The sequence below is a fragment of the Archocentrus centrarchus genome, chromosome 24 (assembly GCF_007364275.1).
Source record: "Archocentrus centrarchus isolate MPI-CPG fArcCen1 chromosome 24, fArcCen1, whole genome shotgun sequence".
Taxonomy (NCBI): Eukaryota; Metazoa; Chordata; class Actinopteri; order Cichliformes; family Cichlidae; genus Archocentrus; species Archocentrus centrarchus.
The window spans coordinates 34,830,406-34,838,832 of record NC_044369.1 but is presented as its reverse complement, the minus strand read 5'-3'; positions in this window follow the sequence as shown (position 1 = coordinate 34,838,832).

The window sequence follows — 8,427 nt, the reverse complement described above, 5'->3', positions numbered from 1 at the left end:
TGGAAACACAGACACATGGAAACAGACACATAGACACATGGAAACAGAGACACATGGACACAGACACATGGACACATGGACACATGGAAACACAGACACATGGAAACAGACACACAGACACATGGAAACAGACACATGGACACAGACACACAGACACATGGAAACACAGACACATGGACACATGGAAACAGACACACAGACACATGGACACATGGAAACACAGACACATGGAAACAGACACACAGACACATGGAAACAGACACATGGACACAGACACACAGACACATGGAAACACAGACACATGGACACATGGAAACAGACACACAGACACATGGAAACAGACACATGGACACATGGAAACAGACACATGGACACATGGAAACAGACACATGGATACATGGAAACACAGACACATGGAAACAGACACACAGACACATGGAAACAGACACATAGACACATGGAAACACAGACACATGGACACATGGAAACAGACACATGGACACATGGAAACACAGACACATGGAAAAAGACACACAGACACATGGAAACAGACACATAGACACATGGAAACACAGACACATGGAAACACAGACACACAGACACATGGAAACAGACACATGGACACATGGAAACACAGACACATGGAAACACAGACACACAGACACATGGACACAGACACATGGACACATGGAAACACAGACACATGGAAACAGACACATGGACACATGGAAACAGACACATAGACACATGGACACATGGAAACAGACACATGGAAAGACAGACACATGGACACATGGAAACACAGACACATGGAAACAGACACATGGACACATGGAAACACAGACACATGGATACAGACACATGGACACATGGAAACAGACACATGGACACAGACACATGGACACATGGAAACAGACACATGGACACATGGAAACACAAACACATGGAAACAGACACATAGACACATGGAAACAGAGACACATGGACACAGACACATGGACACATGGACACATGGAAACAGACACATGGAAACAGACACACAGACACATGGAAACAGACACATGGAAACAGACACACAGACACATGGAAACACAGACACATGGACACATGGAAACAGACACACAGACACATGGAAACAGACACATGGACACATGGAAACAGACACATGGACACATGGAAACAGACACATGGATACATGGAAACACAGACACATGGAAACAGACACACAGACACATGGAAACAGACACATAGACACATGGAAACACAGACACATGGACACATGGAAACAGACACATGGACACATGGAAACACAGACACATGGAAAAGACACACAGACACATGGAAACAGGACACATAGACACATGGAAAACACAGACACATGGAAACACAGACACACAGACACATGGAAACAGACACATGGACACATGGAAACACAGACACATGGAAACAGACACATGGACACAGACACATGGACACATGGACACATGGAAACACAGACACATGGAAACAGACACATGGACACATGGAAACAGACACATAGACACATGGACACATGGAAACAGACACATGGAAACACAGACACATGGACACATGGAAACACAGACACATGGATACAGACACATGGACACATGGAAACAGACACATGGACACATGGAAACACAGACACATGGAAACAGACACATAGACACATGGAAACAGAGACACATGGACAGAGACACATGGACACATGGAAACATGGAAACACAGACACATGGAAACAGACACACAGACACATGGAAACAGACACATAGACACATGGAAACACAGACACATGGACACATGGAAACAGACACATGGACACATGGAAACACAGACACATGGAAAAAGACACACAGACACATGGAAACAGACACATAGACACATGGAAACACAGACACATGGAAACACAGACACACAGACACATGGAAACAGACACATGGACACATGGAAACACAGACACATGGAAACAGACACATGGACACAGACACATGGACACATGGACACATGGAAACACAGACACATGGAAACAGACACATGGACACATGGAAACAGACACATAGACACATGGACACATGGAAACAGACACATGGAAACACAGACACATGGACACATGGAAACACAGACACATGGAACAACAGACACATGGAAACAGACACATGGACACATGGAAACACAGACACATGGATACAGACACATGGACACATGGAAACAGACACATGGACACGTGGAAACACAGACACATGGAAACAGACACATAGACACATGGAAACAGAGACACATGGACACAGACACATGGACACATGGACACATGGAAACACAGACACATGGAACAGACACACAGACACATGGAAACGACAAATGGAAACAGACACACAGACACATGGAAACACAGACACATGGACACATGGAAACAGACACACAGACACATGGAAACAGACACATGGACACATGGAAACAGACACATGGATACATGGAAACACAGACACATGGAAACAGACACACAGACACATGGAAACAGACACATGGACACATGGAAACAGACACATGGATACATGGAAACACAGACACATGGAAACAGACACACAGACACATGGAAACAGACACATAGACACATGGAAACACAGACACATGGACACATGGAAACAGACACATGGACACATGGAAACACAGACACATGGAAACAGACACATGGACACATGGACACTTGGAAACACAGACACATGGACACATGGAAACAGACACATGGACACATGGAAACAGACACATGGAAACACAGACACATGGACACATGGAACACACCATGAGACACATGGACACATGGAAACACAGACACATGGATACAGACACATGGACACATGGAAACAGACACATTGACACATGGAAACACAGACACATGGAAACAGACACATAGACACATGGAAACACAGACACATGGACACATGGACACATGGAAACACAGACACATGGAAACAGACACACAGACACATGGAAACAGACACATGGAAACAGACACACAGACACATGGAAACACAGACACATGGACATATGGAAACAGACACACAGACACATGGAAACAGACACATGGAAACGTGGAAACATGGAAACACAGACACATAGACACACAGACACATGGAAACAGACACATGGACACAAGGAAACAGACACACAGACACATGGACACATGGAAACAGACACATGGACACATGGAAACACAGACACATGGAAACAGACACATAGACACATGGAAACACAGACACATGGACACATGGAAACAGACACATGGACACATGGAAACACAGACACATGGAAACAGACACATGGACACATGGACACTTGGAAACACAGACACATGGACACATGGAAACAGACACATGGACACATGGAAACAGACACATGGAAACACAGACACATGGACACATGGAAACACAGACACATGGAAACAGGACACATGGACACATGGAAACACAGACACATGGATACAGACACATGGACACATGGAAACAGACACATGGACACATGGAAACACAGACACATGGAAACAGACACATAGACACATGGAAACACAGACACATGGACACATGGACACATGGAAACACAGACACATGGAAACAGACACACAGACACATGGAAACAGACACATGGAAACAGACACACAGACACATGGAACACAGACACATGGACATATGGAAACAGACACACAGACACATGGAAACAGACACATGGACACATGGAAACAGACACATGGACACATGGAAACACAGACACATGGAAACAGACACACAGACACATGGAAACAGACACACAGACACATGGAAACACAGACGCACAGACACATGTAAACAGACACATGGACACATGGAAACAAACACACAGACACATGGAAACACAGACACATAGACACACAGACACATGGAAACACAGACACATAGACACATAGACACACAGACACATGGAAACAGACACATGGACACATGGAAACACAGACACATGGAAACATGGAAACACAGACACATAGACACAGACATATGGAAACAGACACATGGACACATGGAAACACAGACACATGGACACATAGACACATGGAAACAGACACACAGACACATGGAAACACAGACACATGGACACATGGAAACAGACACATGGACACATGGAAACAGACACACAGACACATGGACACATAGACACATGGAAACACAGACACATGGAAACGTGGAAACATGGAAACACAGACACATAGACACACAGACACATGGAAACAGACACATGGACACAAGGAAACAGACACACAGACACATGGACACATGGAAACAGACACATGGACACATGGAAACACAGACACATGGAAACAGACACATGGACACATGGAAACAGACACATGGAAACACAGACACATGGAAACACAAACACATGGAAACACAGACACATGGAAACAGACACATGGAAACACAGACACATGGAAACACAGACACATGGAAACAGACACATGGAAACACAGACACATGGACACATGGAAACACAGACACATGGAAACAGACACATGGACACAAGGAAACACAGACACATGGACACATAGACACATGGAAACAGACACACAGACACATGGAAACACAGACACATGGACACATGGAAACAGACACACAGACACATGGACACATGGAAACAGACACATGGACACATGGAAACACAGACACATGGAAACAGACACATGGACACATGGAAACAGACACATGGACACATGGAAACACAGACACATGGAAACACAAACACATGGAAACACAGACACATGGAAACAGACACATGGAAACACAGACACATGGAAACAGACACATGGAAACACAGACACATGGACACACAGACACATGGAAACAGACACATGGACACATGGAAACAGACACATGGACACATGGAAACACAGACACATGGACACACAGACACATGGAAACACAGACACATGGAAACGTGGACACACAGGCACATGGACACACAGACACATGGAAACAGACACATGGACACATGGAAACACAGACACATGGACACACAGACACGTGGAAACACAGACACATGGAAACGTGGACACACAGGCACATGGAAACAGACACATGGACACACAGACACATGGAAACACAGACACATGGACACACAGACACATGGAAACACAGACACGTGGAAACACAGACACATGGAAACAGACACATGGAAACAGACACATGGAAACATGGACACACAGGCACATGGAAACAGACACATGGACACATGGAAACACAGACACATGGAAACACAAACACATGGAAACACAGACACATGGAAACAGACACATGGAAACACAGACACATGGAAACACAAACACATGGAAACACAGACACATGGAAACAGACACATGGAAACACAGACACATGGAAACACAAACACATGGAAACACAAACACATGGAAACACAGACACATGGAAACAGACACATGGAAACAGACACATGGACACATGGAAACACAGACACATGGAAACACAAACACATGGAAACACAGACACATGGAAACAGACACATGGAAACACAGACACATGGAAACAGACACATGGAAACACAGACACATGGAAACAGACACATGGACACATGGAAACACAGAGACATGGACACACAGACACATGGAAACAGACACATGGACACATGGAAACAGACATATGGACACATGGAAACACAGACACATGGACACACAGACACATGAAAACACAGACACATGGAAACGTGGACACACAGGCACATGGAAACAGACACATGGACACACAGACACATGGAAACACAGACACATGGACACACAGACACATGGACACACAGACACATGGAAACACAGACAGGTGGAAACACAGACACATGGAAACAGACACATGGAAACATGGACACACAGGCACATGGAAACAGACACATGAACACATAGAAATAGAGACAGATGGAAACGTGGACACATGGATGTGGTTCTGCAGACTGAACCTGAGGCTGTCTGAGTTCAGAGTAATCTACCAAGCACAGTGAGACAAACACAGTGAGCCTCAGTTTGGATGATGGCCTCAGGTAAGTTCAGTCTGCAGGTGAAGCAGCTTTCTGCCCTCAAACAGAACAGACGACCCACCTGAAGAGGAGCAGGAGGATGATGATGTTTGCCCTCAGAGTTGTGATGAAGCTCAGTGTTGATCAGACGGACGACTCTGCTGCTCTCCATTCAAATTCAGGTTTCACTTCCTCTGTGTGTGTGTGTGTGTGTGTTTTGCTGTGGTCCTGATTTGACTCTGTGTGTGTTTTGCGTGTCAAGCTACAGAAACTGCTCAGCATTGCCTGGTCAATGACTCATTGATGAGCAGGTGGAGGGGCGGTCCCTGAGCTGTGGTTTGTGGTTCAGGTGGTGACACCCCCTTTCTCTCCTCCAGGTGTGATTATAATGTCACACCTCCCAACCTGAAGGAGGTGTGAGTTCAGGTCTGACTCACAGGAGTGTTTCCTCTGAGTGTTTCTGCCTTCATGTTTTCCGTCTGAGCAGGTAAACCAAAGCTTCCAGACACACACGAGCTGAGGATAACCCCGCCCATTCTCCACCTGAGCCCTGTCCTCCATCTTTTATTGATCAGAGCTGCGTCATTAACAGCTGCTGATTGATCCAGTTACACAGTGCCACCACCGCTTCAGCTTGCTCCTGACTGGCTTCAACCTCTGTGACGTCAGAGGGCTGAGATGTGCCCTGACCTGTGTCTGACAGGCAGAAACCTTCAGGTACAGCTGCACCTGTAGCTGCAGGTCAAAGGCTGTGTGTGCTCCTCTGTGGAACTCTTCCAGTGGAACGTTTGGAGAAGCATTGGCATCAGTGGGTGAAAACAGAAAATAAAGGGTACAGTGATCCCTCAGCTATCATGGGGGTCACGTAGCAGACCCCCGCCATAGGTGAAAATCCCCAAAGTAGCTGCATTATATTTATTTTATTATTTATATATCTTAAGGCTATTACTGTATATGGAGGACCAAAACTGACATAATTAGAAATAAAAGCAGAATATATATATATATATATATATATATATATATATATATATATATATATATATATATATATATATATATATATATATATATATATATATATATATTGTGTTTCCATGTGTCCCTGCTCTTTTTACTTTCCATCCAATCATTCTCTTCCACTTATCCGGGGCCGGGTCGTGGGGGCAGAAGCCTAAGCAGAGAAGCCCAGGCTTCCCTCTCCCCAGCCACCTCCTCCAGCTCATCCGGAGGGACCCCAAGGCGTTCCCAGGCCAGCCGAGACACATGGAAACTTTTTACTCTTTGTACTTTATTTATGTTTATTGACCAATAGTAGAGGAGCTGGAGCAAGAAGGCAGCCCTCCTCATTTGCATAATGAGGCAGAAATACATACGGTAAAGGAAAAGCGGAGACCAGGAAATGTCGCCTTGAGGCGACTGTTTGTTGTGATTTGATGCTATATAAATAAAATTGAATTGAATTGAATTGAATTAAAAAGAACAAAAGCTTGTATAAGGAAAAGGAAAAACAAAATATATACAATATATATATATTTCTGTTTTAATTTCTAATTATGTCAGTTTTGGTCCTCCATACTATAAACCTTTCCCACTCTCTTACTGCAACTTGAATATGAAGGTGATGATACATATGTAGCTGTGCAGGACTGATGGTGATGAAGGTGGTGCAGCATCCTCGTCCTCGGCCGTTACTTCTGTTTCTGCTAAAGGCGTAGGTGTGACTGATGTCTTTGTCCGAGTGATGAACATAGTTATGGAGTGTTACAGAAATACTTATATGGCACAAAATCCTGCGATACAGTGAAAACTCCACAAAGAATCAGTAATATTTTTTTAAAAATCTGCGATTCAGTGAAGCCACAATAAGCGACCTGTGATACAGCGAGGGGCGACGTAACACCGCTGGCATGGCAACATCAGCCACAACACAGACACATGGATACAGACACATGGACACATGGAAACAGACACATGGACACGTGGAAACACAGACACATGGAAACAGACACATAGACACATGGAAACAGAGACACATGGACACAGACACATGGACACATGGACACATGGAAACACAGACACATGGAAACAGACACACAGACACATGGAAACAGACAAATGGAAACAGACACACAGACACATGGAAACACAGACACATGGACACATGGAAACAGACACACAGACACATGGAAACAGACACATGGACACATGGAAACAGACACATGGATACATGGAAACACAGACACATGGAAACAGACACACAGACACATGGAAACAGACACATAGACACATGGAAACACAGACACATGGACACATGGAAACAGACACATGGACACATGGAAACACAGACACATGGAAACAGACACATGG